The sequence below is a fragment of the Chrysemys picta genome, chromosome 6 (genome assembly GCF_011386835.1).
Source record: "Chrysemys picta bellii isolate R12L10 chromosome 6, ASM1138683v2, whole genome shotgun sequence".
In the NCBI taxonomy this organism is placed as follows: Eukaryota; Metazoa; Chordata; order Testudines; family Emydidae; genus Chrysemys; species Chrysemys picta.
In genome coordinates this window covers 15368609-15382671 of record NC_088796.1, presented here as the reverse complement: position 1 = coordinate 15382671, position 14063 = coordinate 15368609, and the positions used below count along the sequence as shown (strand labels likewise).

At 41.8% G+C, this 14063-nt stretch overlaps 1 protein-coding gene across 15 annotated transcripts in view; it reads left to right on the top strand.

The window, feature by feature from the left end:
• The window catches only part of DYM (dymeclin), a 358470-nt gene that overhangs the window by 165804 nt on the left and 178603 nt on the right, over nucleotides 1-14063 (top strand). The gene's annotated exons all lie outside the window — the stretch shown is intronic.

The window sequence follows — 14063 nt, the reverse complement described above, 5'->3', positions numbered from 1 at the left end:
ATTGTCTCCTCAGCAGAACTGGTTTACAGATTAAATTTGCTCTTCAAGATTTGAGGATATATACTCATTTCCTAGAGGACTAATTAAAACAGGGTTACAAGCTTCCTTTCAAGAATCTTTGATTAGTGATATGTACAAATGATTTTCCTGCCACTAGGATAACTTTGTTCTTCTCTGGTATTTCCTCTTTCCAACTGAACATGAAAGTAGGCAAGCAGGTTGCCTCAAGGATGCTGTTTGCCAAGGAAGAAAAAGAAATAGAATGATAGGTCAACAGTCTTATGCTTTAACAGCAACCTTACTTAAGCAGCTTATATTCCAACTGAAGGGACTTTATTGGGAGTTTTTATTTCCCAAACTGGATGCAACTTCCTTACTTGGCATCTCCGGTCTGTCTTTCGGCCAGATTAATATCTATTTTATATTAGCTATATAACATGGTCCAAATTCTGACTAGATTTCATTGGCCTTGACCAACTGTGCTGGAGAGTGACTGGGATGATCGTTCTAGTTTCCTAGCTTGTAAAACTATCACAATGTAGAAGAAGTTTACACTAATTTTATCTGATTTTTGGCTCGGACATGCAAAGTATCTCTTGGGATTATATGATGCATTGATTCATAAAGGTGATGTGAAAAGCTGAAAGCAAGTGTTCAGGTAGTTAAACAGAATTTTTCTCACAGGTAAGTTTGTCCTGTCTTAGCAGGAATGTGACTTTTTCCCCAGGGTATCAAAGTGATAAAGGCTTGTAAAAACCCGAGAGAGAGAATTTTGGTCACAAATTTCTGTAGCTTCATAGGAGATTATGTAGATCTGTATGTAGAAAACAGGAGGACTTTGTGTGTATGTGAAGTTTCTTGGGACTAATAAGCAACTTTTGGGACGAAAACCGATGGCAAATATGCAAACTGCTGAAGCCAACATTTCTCTGGAGACTTTTCCTTCCGCCCCACACACCATGGGTGTATATATTTGGATGCAGTGTCTATAGATTTAGTATCTCCTTAACATTCACATTTTTTGCTCATGAATTGAGTTTATTGAACTATTGAGATACAGTACGCCCACCACCACCATCACTTCCTTGCCTCATCTTTCTTCATTTATTTTAAAGGCTTTAAACATGCTCTGTCAACAGATCTCTCATTGTTTAGGTAAACGTGGCAGATTTTCCTAAAATGGCCAGTGTAGGTTAAGTCATGGGGTGAGAGCATAATTCACTTTCTATGTCCATTTAATCCTTGTCCTCACTGCTGAGGTTGCCAACATGGGTGTAATGGTGGCTTTATAATGTGAGTGATATTTACGATCTCCCTTTATTTAAAACAAGTATTTGCCGTCCTTTTTCCTGCCAGTTTTCACATGCTTGCCCTTCTCTGCCTCTGTTCTCTTTTCTTTTCCATATCTTCTCTTTCAATATTTTCTTTGCTGCCTTATCTTATGCCTCTATATCCCTCTTCAGCAGAGGATGCTTGGTGGGATATCCTTTGGTGGCTCCTGGCAGCCAGGACATACATATTTTTGTTCCTTAAATGAGTACTATGGGAAGGGAGAGAGAATCCTGGGCCTGTGGGCCGCTGCCTGAGCCCATAGTCCTGTACATGTGAACTGCTCATGTGACCAGCTTCTCACTGAATCTGGGAAGAGGGCCAAAAATGGATGACTTTCAAGGAGTTGCATGCTGCTCTATCAACAGCTGAAGGAACACATTGGCATTGAGTTAGAGGGCAGACCTGGGGGTCATCCAACCTTTTCTACTCTCCTCTGTTCCTTTCCTCTGTGCAGTCCTCTTTTCTACCCCTTCTTTCACACCCCATGAGTGGTCTGTCCTTCCCTCTGTGCATAAGGCCTAAAGTCGAACAAAATGCACCTTTGCTACTCCTGTAGCATTGCTTACATTGAACTCCAGGGCTTTTGTTTTCCCTTGCACTCCAAAACTTCCTCACAGAGATGGACAGATGCAATGAAGAGGAGAGTTTGGGTATCTCCTGCCCTCACCCAGAGAATTTAGCTATGGGTGTGCAGGCAAGGTCCCTGTCTAGACTACAATACTGCTTTAGCAGCCATGACATACTTGACTAGAAGTGGGTCAAGGACTATGACCCTGAGCCCCCAGGATTCCTGTGTTTCAAGAAAATTCCCCTCCAGTTATTTGCTTTACCGAGGACCGTGGGCAAGCAGCATTTTCTGATTCCCTTGTTTCATTCCTAATTCTGAACATCCCTGAACTTTGTGGAAGAGGGGAAGAAAAGGAGGATTTCAAATCCAGATCTGAATATTGCAGGTTAAGCCCAACCCTGTTTTGATGGACAGTTTGTGAAAGGATCTTCCTGATGCCAGTTCCTGAGGATCCACTCACCTGTGCATGGCTGCCAGAAGAAAATAAAAGGACAGATAAAGCCACGCTTTTTCTTTTCCTCTGGAAATCAGGTGTAAGAATGCATTGGTGCATCTGACACCAGTTTACATCCTTTTCAATGTTTTTAGGTGTGTATTCTCATAGTGTGAAAGGTGTGGAACTAGTTTCCAAATAGATTAGTTTTGTACAGTGTTAATTACTGAATTAGTTTAATTAAATGTCTTAAATATCAAACACACAATTCCCCAAATGCTGAGAGGCTCTCATAGGGAAGAAAAAAACTTATCAATGGAGAGAAGGGAACTATCTAAATCAGGCTGTAAAATGTGAATGTCTAGCACCAGTCACACAACCTGAATGAAGCTCTTATTCACTGTAAGTATTTATTGCATTTTAGCAATTTCAGCAGGAAGCTTCTTCCATCACTTGGCTGAAGTCTGAAAAAATAAGAGAATAATTTAATGTATTTTGAGTCGACCTGTTTTTCTCTGTGCTGATGCATATCCTGTAATGTTCTTATAACAGTCATTACTGTGTGATCCATTTATGGGCATATTTTCCTTTGTGGTATTACACCCACATTTATTTATTTATTGATTTTTAAGATTAATTTTAGTAAGCACAGTTTTATAAATCTCTGTGATTATACAGACTGGTAAAGAGCCCAGGAAACCACAGAAACTCTTCTAACTGCTAAAGGGTTTTTATTTAAAATAAATGTGGTCTTAGCTCCATGGAAGAGGTGATCAAAAACATAGATCTTGTTCCTGCAACTGACTCCATGCAGGCAGACCCCTGGGGTTTGCACAGAACCCAGTTTACTTCAGTAGTAACAATGGAGTAAACTGGTAAATCCAGAGTTCCCTAACTGGGATGGGTCTTTGGTGAATTGATCCCCTCCCACCCATCCCCACCCCCCCAGCAACATGAAATCCTAATTTAACTGAGATCTTCAAATGAGATGCAGTGTCACAAAACTTTTATGATATTTTTTTCCTACAGGCAGCTGTATTTATTTTTAAATGTTATTTTGTTTCCAAATTGCTACAGTACACTTAAAATTACCTCTTCAATGAATTTGTGCTGCCCATTAGCAAATGCTTCTGTAACTCTTCATAGCACTGTACAAATACTAACGAACACCTTCTTATAGCTCTCTAAATTAACGTTCCCCAAACTGTGGGTTGTGACCTCAGAGGAGTTGCGAGACATTGGGGGAAATAAAGAAACCACGAGAAAGCCAGAATGTCCCAATTGAGCTGGCTCCTGTCCTGCAGGCTGGCTGGGCTTGGCTCCTCGCTCTGGGCATTGTGACCTGGCCTCTAGTGCATGGGATTTGCAGTGCCACTCACTCTGGGTATGTCTTCACTGGCGGGCAGCGATCGACCCAGCGGGGATCAATTTATCACATCTAGTTAGATGCGATAAATCGACCCCCGAGCGCTCTCCTGTCGACTCCTGTACTCCAGCTTGGCGAGAGGCGCAGGCGGAGTCAACGGGGGAGCGGGCAGCAGTCGACTCACCGCAGTGAAGACACCACGGTAAGTCGATCTAAGTATGTCGACTTCAGCTACGTTATTCATGTAGCTGAAGTTGCATAACTTAGATAGATTCCCTCCTCCCTCTCCCCAGTGTAGACCGGGCCTCAAATTTGACCCAGACACACCTCTCTTCTCTGCCCTGCCCCGCACCCCACCATGGGGGCTGGGCTAAACCTGAGGGGGGCTGTGACACTGTTATCCAATAATAATAACAGGAAATATGTTGTGTATGTTGCAGTTTAAAATTTTAACACTGAGTCAGTCTTCCTCAGATTCTGAAGAAATGCCTCATAATCAGAGCTGTGGGAAATTCTGAGGTTTCAGTTCTCAGGGTTTCATGCAAACACATTTTCAAAGTTCTGTTCTCTTGGGTCTACAGCCCTTGTTTCGCTTTGAGAATTCAGAGCAAAACTCAAGTCAAAATTTGCAGACTTTTCTCTGGGTGTTGTGTGCAAAGCTTCAGGTTTTATTTTCATTTTCAGTGCAAATCCCTAAATCGTACCAGATTTGTTTGAAACTGGGTCCGTATTCTCTTTTAAAATGTTTGAACCTTAGCAAAACTTTCTTAAAACCGTAACTAAATTTTGAATTTATGAAACCTTAAAACCTGGTCAATGTAATGTGTTTTGGGGTTTTGTTGTGAGCATTTCATGCTGCTTACTTAGTCGTGTTGCTTTTTGTGAGATTGTTTGCTGAAGAATAGTTGAACAATGCAAGAAAACATACACGGTTGGGCTAGTAACTGCCTCTATTTTGTAGCTCGTTATCATTTTGATAAGAGATGTATTTTCTGTCATGACCACTCTTTCTACCCATTAATTTGTAAGCTTCAGTGAGAATATAGAGGCAGAAATGTCATAATTTCTCTAATTAAATCTTAAAGTTCCTGTTTTTTACTGAGAGTTTATGGATTATTTTTTTGATGAAGCTACTTTAAAGCTGAACAGTCATGTAATGAAATTTTATTGTGTGTGAAAATAGCACATTTTGTCAAGCATTTCAAAGCACTTTACAAAGACAGAAGTTTCATTTTCCCCATTTGTTTGAAAAAATGTTGATGATGAGAGTCAGGTGTTTTCCAGAGGAACCGAGTATTCACATTTCCCTTTAACTTCAGCTGGAATTGTGGGTGCTCAGCACCTCTGAAAATCAGCCAGAGGTTATTTACTTAATGACTTAATGAGTCTGTGGCAGAGTTGGGAACCAAGATCTCCTGATACCAGTCCCCTTATGAAATGATGACTTACTATTATCATTATTTATTTGTTTGTACTACCATAGCACATCAGAGCCCTAGTCATGGGCCAGGACCCTATTGTGCTAGGTACTGTTCAAACATAGAACAAAAAGATAGTCCCTGCCCCCAGTTTGCTTACAATCTAAGTATAGGACAGGAGACAACATTTGACACTGCTGAATTCTTTGCTTCTTTGTTAATTGCTGACATGTTTTTAATGCACTTTTATACTACTATTGTTTCAGAAACCAGCTTTGAAGCATTCTTTTTGGGGATTTTTTTGTATCTTGAAGGCATAATTGGTGTAAACAAAATATGAAATGAAAGCTGTAGGCATGACATACAGGAGTTAGAGGTTTGTTCTTTTGACCACCATGAATCAGTCAAAATTTCAGAAACATTTTTTCTTGAGGAATAAAATCATATTAATGTGTTCTGGGGCTACTCTGGAATGCAGGCTGTTATTTTGATGTGTTCTGTTTTAGTGAAGTGTGTGTGTGTGTGTGTGTGTGTGTGTGTGTGTGACACTCAGCCTTACAGTCAACTGTGCTGGTTTTGGTTTAATGGTACCCAGGTTACTTTTTCCCCTTCTAGGCTCATTAACAGTATAATCAGTCGTCTTAGCCATCTGAACTAACTTGGTTTATTATCTTACTTCACCGGTACTGTACCTGAGAAATTAATATCACTAGTTCCTCCTTCCGAAAGATTAATGTAGCAGTGATAGAGCTTCAAATGCATATTCTGTGAGTCAGTAGAAAGGAGATTTCCACATCGTTTACTGTTTTTTGTGTGTGTGATTGTTAGTATGCCTTTTGATTTGACTCTATTAAGTGACTAGAGCTGAAGAGTCAGCTGAGTATATAGTTAGGTACCGTAATTATTATGAGAGTCTTAAAAGTAGAGTAGCCGAATATCTTGTAGATCAGGACTGAACATAGCTCTACGCAGTGCTATTAAACGCTGATGAGTGGGAAATTATATTAAAGGTGTGGCTAGTAAGCCTGTTAATAAGGTTGCTTAACACTTCCATTATAAGACCCCATTTTCAGTTTTACTGCTTTGGCAAACTTTAACCATTGGGGCTGAAATTCTCTGGGTGTCCACCTCAGGCTGAATATTTTGGAAAGTTTTAACTGAAATGGATCAGCAGTTTCCAGAATGAGGACAGGGGAAAGCATGTTGTTTAGGACATGTTAAAAATTCTGGTGACCTTTTCTTTGAGAAGCTCCATATTTTGAACCATGGGGTGGCCTTTGTGTCAAAGATGTGTCTTTTGCTGTTCATGGAAGAGTGGACTCATCACAAGAGCCCCTCCTCCGGGACGGGCACGATAGACCACCAAAGGACTGGAGCAAAAGTTGACAAAGGACACTAGAGAAGACTGAGGGCAAGTCTACACTTAAAACGCGGCATTGGCGTTGCTGCAGTGCTTTAATGAAGGCACTCTATGCTGACAGGAGAGAGCTCTCCTGTTGGCATAGCTACCACCCCTCGGGGAGATGGATTAATTATGTGAGCGGGAGACGCTCTCCCGCCAACATAGTACTGTCTTCACAGAGGGTTAGGTCAGCATAACTGCGTCGTTCAGGGGGGTGGATTTTTCACATCCTTGAGTGATGTAATTATAGCAATATAGGTCTGTAGTGTAGACCAGACCTGAGTTGCTGCTACTCTTGCAACTCAGCCTTCCAGCCCCATTGCGTTTAAATCCATCTGTTCCAGTTTAGCAGAATGTCCTTATGTCCGACTTTCTGTCTCTGACTCTGGGCTCCATTGTCCACACCCTTCTCTCAGAGTTTTACTATCCTTATCCTGTTCTCTCTGGGGAGCTTTCCCACCACCTTCCCCAGTAGCTAGTAGGGGAACTCAGACCCTCCCTCTCCTCTGGGTTCTAGCCCAGGGACCCTATAGTTAGCAAGCGAGGTCTGTCTATATTTAGACCCACTCCCTGCTAACTTCCTGGGCTTCCTTCTATCTGAACCTATCAGCAGGCCTCTCTAATACCTCTGTAAGCTCACTCTTCTTGCAGGGCTAGGACTCGCAGGGCTAGGACTCACAGGGCTCTCCCCTCGAATCCTCCTATAAACCCCAGTGTAAAAGTATAAATTTAAACCCCCTTCTGTCATCCTCAGGCTTGATCTTTCATCACACCCTGGGCCCTCAACTGGCTCTCTGGGCTCTTTCCACGCTCTGATCCCAGAAGGTGACTGCAGAGTTGCTTCCCTCTCTCTCCTGCAGACCCTTTTACTGCAAACTTCCTCTCTTTACACTAGCCCCCAGCTCCTTCCCCAGATGGGATTCATCAGTAACTGGGGCTGGCACATCCTCCAGGTGTGGCCAGTACCTTAATTGAGCTCTTTAGCTCCTGATAACCTTTTTTGTGCTAATGTAGGATAGACATGCCATCACTCTGATCCTGTGAAAATCTGCCTGAATTTGGCTAAGGTATAAACCTTTGAAAAATCTCCATTTGCACACGCTCAGTAGAGACTTCCAAGATCTTAGAATTTAACAGTCCAAAACATTCCATGCTCACTGGGCATGCTCCGGCTCCTAGTATTAACCAGACTGCACATGCGCCATCCCCACAGAGTGACTGAGCATGCTTCATTCTCTCACCGCTTCTAGTGCTAACTGCACTGTACTTGCACGAGCCCCACAGAGCAACTGAGCATGCACCAGACCAGTGCTACAGGGACAAAGCTGGACTTCCCTTGTAATTGCTGCCCCAGTTGCTTTGGGATGGGAGGCTGGATACCAGAACTGAGTGCAGGGAACCTATCTCTCCTGTGTGGTCAGTGACACTCCTGCTGATGCCCAAGCAGCACTGAGGAGGAATCTGCCTGACCTGAATACAGAGGGGACAAGAGCCATACCAGCAGGCATTTAGTAAAGTTCTGTTAAATAATTCCCAATTATCATTCACATTTTTCTGATGAAATTCTTCCACCCAGGTGATTTGGCTGAAAGTTGTTTTCAGATTTGTGAAATTGACCCTTTTAAAGCACCAAGTATCTATATTATTGGTCTGGACTTTTTTTCGTGATCATTTGTACCTAAGCTACCATTATTTTTTAGACTGATACTGGGAACTAAGTGGGATGGGGGAAAAGGGAGGCAGGAAAAGGAGGAAAGAGAGATCTGACAAGGAGCCAGGTTGTGGGGGAAGAACTTGACTGGCTGGAAAAAGATACAGTGTAGGGGGAAATTGGGACAAGGAGCCTGGGAGCGGGGAGACAGAGATTAGCACTGGCGCTCTCGGGGAAGACTGGTACTGGAAGCTATTGCGTAGTGGAGAAATGGGAGTGGCAGGCAGAGAGGAGGAAGATCTGGTGAGGAGCTGGCAGGGGTGACTGGCTTGGATTGAGAGTTGTGGGGAGCCTGGGACATGGACTGGAAGCCTGAAGGGGCAAACTAGGAGACAAGGACAATTTGAGCCAGGAGATTGGGCCTGGTTTGAAGAGCCAGGGGTGTGGAAGAGAGCAGACTTGGACAGAGACAAGATGGATAGGGAAGGGGCAAAAGAGGTCAAGCTTGGGGGGAACATGCAGAACTGACCAAATAGAGCACATTCCTCTCCAAAGCCTGAAATCGAGCCTGAGATTCCTGACTGTCACCATTACTCTGCTGTCAAAGTGTGTCTTACCTCTCTCTAGTGATGGTCCACGTAGCAATAGTAGGTTGTCATCCTATCAGTTCTTCCATTAGCTCAAGCGGTAGAGATCTGTGGATCTAAAGGTTCCAGCCCTGCTGACAAAGCATGTGGACGTGGATATGATGTCACATGATGGAATTTGTTTTTTCACTTTGCCTTTTTTTTAAAAACCTACGTGTTTTGTTTGTAATTTCTATATTAAAAGAACATTCTTAAGGTTGCAAGTCAAGCTCTCCAGTTCTCCAAGGCATTCAACTGCATTAACCATGAGGCAATCCTTTCTCTTCCCTGAGACCTGTATCTCATTCACTACATATCTTCCAACTTCTGCAACAAGTGAGACAGGCATCCTGTAGAAAACAGACAATGCTGATTCCTCCCAGAGCAGGTTCATCCTGTGCACAGAATGAGGCAGTGGCCCTGTCGAAAAATATCATGCAATCATGTGATTAGACTGCATTATAATGCATATGAACAAGGGGGTTGAATTAAGGTTGCACAGACTAAGTCAAGCTAACATTCTGCATGTTAAACTACTATTTGTAACTAATAGTATGTAACAACTGAGTAATCACATTCAGCAGCCTAGCCAAATTCTCAGCAATGGCTAATTTAAAATACCCAGGCAGGAGCTGTGTTGTATATCATTAGATATCTAAGAATAAATTCTACTCTCTGCTGTTGTGGGGAGAAGAGCATGTGGGTGCCTCTACTCCCTGTCTCTTCCATATATGCATCAGAGCAATATCCGTACATAGCAGTTAGGATAGCATTAGAAGACGACAGTCTTCAATGTGCACATCACATGCTTCTAGCCTCCCCCGCACCTTCTTGTTTTGTGCCACTTGGATGGCTCTGGCATAACACCAACTTCATGACCAGCGTCATTCCACTTCACTGTGTCTCTCTCAAATTAGGGCAGGAGCTGTCCTATAAATAATTATTAAATACTGTTGTGTAGACTGCCATTAATATTTAAGATAAGCCTCTTTATTCATAGGGTGTGTCATGGACCAGTAGATCCAGGGCCAGATTTAGGGGCAGGCAACCGCCTGGGGGTGCCAGGTTCGGGGTGCTGTTTTTGTTGTTAGCGACAAACGGGGAAATAGAATGTTTGAAGTAAAATATTTCGGATATTCCATATGTGGATTCATTTTTCACTAACCTCCTAGAATATTCTGGACCTTTGTAGTATCTCGTGGAACCTTCCAGTCTTTCTGAGAACTACATTTTCCTTGAACCTCCTAGAATGTTGTCAGCCATGCCTCCACGGGTATATAAGGGGTGGGACGTCGCCAATCAGTCAGTGAGGTATAAAAACGAACTGAAGTGAAGTGAGAGCCCAGCTGCGATATTATGAACCTTATTTTATTGTGTAATTGAGAAAGTGTACTTGTGTTTTAAGAGTTGAAAAGTGTAAGCAGCGACTAATAAAGGACATATTTAATGAGATGCCAGAGATATCTATCAAACCCTTATCTATGCGACAATATAAAAGAAATACTGTTATTTCTTCCCCATGCTTAACATGTAATGTTTGATGACTTTATAATATTGCAGAATATAGTCTTTTGCTTTGCCTAATACTGGCTGTTTTCACCCGTAGAAAATAAAAAATGCCCCCAAAGAAGCCTTAAGGAGCTCAGTATAGGAAACGAAAAGCTCAGCTGCAATCTAGTTTTCAGCAAAAGGCAAATTTGATGGGAAAATATCTGAAATAGAACAACATAGACCTGGCTTTAGGCAATAGTGGTTGTCTCAGTACAGAAGAAATTGAGGAGCAAAGCATAAATGATGGAAGTCCTATTACTAAAGAATTAGCAGATTTACCTGAAGATAAGGAATGGAAATGTGAAGAAAGTGATGGAGAATCGTTGTTTTTCCTGCAGCGGTAAAAGAGAGTGATGATGGTGAAGAATGTGTCTCGCATGAAAAGGAGAGTAATGACAAAGAAAAATCTGGTTTACATGAAAATGAGAGAAATGATAAAGAAGAATCAGCCTCGCATGATGACAGAAACAGCAGTAAGGAAAATTGCACACCACAAATTGATACATCAGATCCTGGTTTCTGGCCCGTGATCCTAAACTCTGTTGTTATTGATAGTACAATTTTTGAACGCACTGGGCAAAATCAAGGATATGACATTTCTGTAAATGAGAAGAAATGACACTTCTCAAAGTCACACCGTGAAAGAGTGCTTGAGAATTGTGAAAAACTCAATTGGCGTTGGCTAGTTTACTTAAAATCAAGTGACAAAGTGTTGTTTTTGTTTCAAAATATTTGACAAGAATGCCAAATCGTTAATTGAGCTTTCCTGGTACAATTACTCGCATAACTTTGCTGATGCTCTGAAGCAACATTAAAAGTTACCCAGACATTTTATGGCCTACTCGAAGTGGATGGAGGTAGAGTCCATGCTCCAGCTGAATAAATGCATAGACACAGAAAACCAGTGCATTATTAATGTAGAAACCCAGCATTGGAGGAATGTGCTGGAGCGCGGATCTCAATTACCCTCTTCTTTGCAAAGAATAATTTGGCTTTCCAGGGCTAGTCAGATAAGTTGTTCTCTAAACATAATGGTAATTTCCTCAGTTTGATAGAGCTCCTTGTGAAATAAAGCAATGTCATGGGTGAATACCTACATCAAGTAGTTTGTAATGAAACTATGGACCATTACTGCAGCAAAACAATTCAAAACGAATTGATTGACTTTATGGCAAGGGAGCTGCTTGATAACATGCTGATGTGACTCAGCAAAGCAAAATACTATGCTGTAATAATGGACTGCACTCCCAACATTAGTCACAGTGAAACAATGTCTTTTACAGTAAGATTTGTTGACGACGAGAGTGGTTGTATCCAAGTAAAGGAACACTTTATCTGTTTCCGGATGACTCTACTGGAAAAGGCCTAATAAAACTATTTATGAACATTTTGAATGAGAATAAAATAAAGCTTCAGGACTGCCACGGCCAAGGGCACAACAACAGTGTGAATATGAAGGGAAGAAACAGTGGCGTCAAGGCAAGAATCCTTACGCTGAATCCAAGAGCTTTCTCCATGCCTTGTGGCTGCCATTCCCTCAACCTGGTTGTGTCACATGCAGCATCATCATCTTTAGATTCAATATCTCTCTTCGGGAGTACTGCAAAGTGTATACGTCGTGTTTTCAGCATCAGCTATCAGGTGGAAGTTCCTCATGGATAATGTTACAAATCTGACTGTAAAGCTGCTAAGTGATACCTGCTGGAAGAGCCTCATTGACCGCGTAAAGCCAGTGAGGTACCAAGTGACTGAGGCTTACGACACCCTGATGGAACTGGCGTAGTCGAGTAAAGCCGAGGTCAGAATCCAAACTGATGCACAAAGCCTGGCAAACCAGATCACCTCCCTTCAAATTTCTGGTTTCAATTGTGGTTTGACATATATCCTGTTCCAAGCAAACGTTGTAAGCTAGGCATTATAAACTCAGTCAGTGGACATCGCGACCACTACTACTTTAATGAGAAACTGCCTTGATTTCATTGTGGCCTACAGAAACAATGGATTTGAAGATGCCATCACTGCTGCCAAAGAAATGGTGAAAAACTTAGGAGTTGAGCCTGTATTCATTGGAAGAATAGACAGTTTGACTGTGAGGGCAGAGATGAGACGATAGGAAGCTCGGAAGAAAAATTCAAGAGGGATTTTTTTTTTTTTTTTTGCACGCTCATTGTTTTGTTTGGTTTTTTGTTTGTTTGGTTTTTTTTGCAAGCCCATCAAAGAAGGGTTTGGACAAATGAAGCACCACGAAAAGACCTTGGGTGGTTTTGTATGACCTTAGTAAGCTGCTGGCGCACAGGAAAACACTCTTGAATAATTGTATGGGCCTTCACCAGACGCTGACGCATGGGGAATGTTCAGACATCAGTGATAAAGATGCCTGTGTTGAATTGGATAACATCCGTCACATTTTGTAACACCGCATTGGGAAGGATTCTCCACTTCAAATTCTCCAATTCATTCACGATGCAGAGCTCAAGGACACTTTTCCTAATGTGTGGATAGCTTTGAGGATTCTGTTCCTGCTGCCAGTCACAGTCATGAGTGGTGAGCGCAGCTTTTCGAAGCTCAGGCTCGTTAAAACGTATCTTCGATCGATGATAGCTGACAAGAGACTGACATCGCTTGCTATTTTATCGCTTGAAAATACCATTGGCCAGTCTTTGGATCTCTGTGATGCTGTGCTTCAATTCGCGAGGGCAAAGGCAAGAAAAGCGATCTTTAGAACTAAAGGACTAGGGTTAACTTTCTAAGGCTGTCACCTACTGTAATACTATTTAATACTGATCCACCCAGTGTTGGTGCACAGTTCAATTTCTTGACGTTAGTACGTTTCAGTTATTCTTAAAATAAGAAGTTTCTATAAGCTTAGAGGAAATAATTTTTATGAGTAAATATTTACAGATCCTAGCATGCAAATTTATTGTCTTGTATGACGGGGGTAAATCATGCATGCAAATCATGCATCAAAGTCATGAAATGAGCTACAAATGCAAAAAATAAATAAATAAGGTACTCAAAAGTTTAACAAATGGGGAGGTGGGGTGCAGAAGATATTCCTCGCCTGGGGAGCGATTCGGTCTAGGGTTGGCCCTGAATAGGCCTATTTTATGCAATTTATCATAGTGTCTTTTTTCAATCTCTCATTATTAGTCCTCCCTACAGATACCATGGCCTTCATTTTCTATGTGTAGTTCTCATTTTCCAAAACTTCATGCATGCCTTGCTTTAATTGTATACCCCTGTCAATTTAATCTCAAACTAGTGGAAATGGCCGCATAAAGCCTTACATTATACCTTTCCCTCATCCATTCATATACACTGCATCTGAAAAACTTTTTATGGTACTTTCATGCTTCCTGTTGGGATCCTCAGCCTTCTTTATGCTTCCAATAAATATTAATTTCCCTTTAGTCTCTCTCCTTTAGAGTTTCTGACCCCCTTCAGCATAAAATGCCTACCAGAAATGTTCACACTTAATCGCATCCGTAGCACCACCATCACTTTGTCCAGCACTACACAACTGTGTAACATAACATGAGGGCATGTGGCTTTTCGCCAATGTAGATTGCAATTGTTGCCTTCCCTTTCCTCCAATGTGGGAAATTAGAAGGTGCTGACAGAAGATGGCCTGCTCTTAACTACTACTTCATTCTTTATTTGTTTTTGTGTCCTGTAGCACTGGTCATGAAGGTTTATTTTTCAGGATTTTCTTCAGG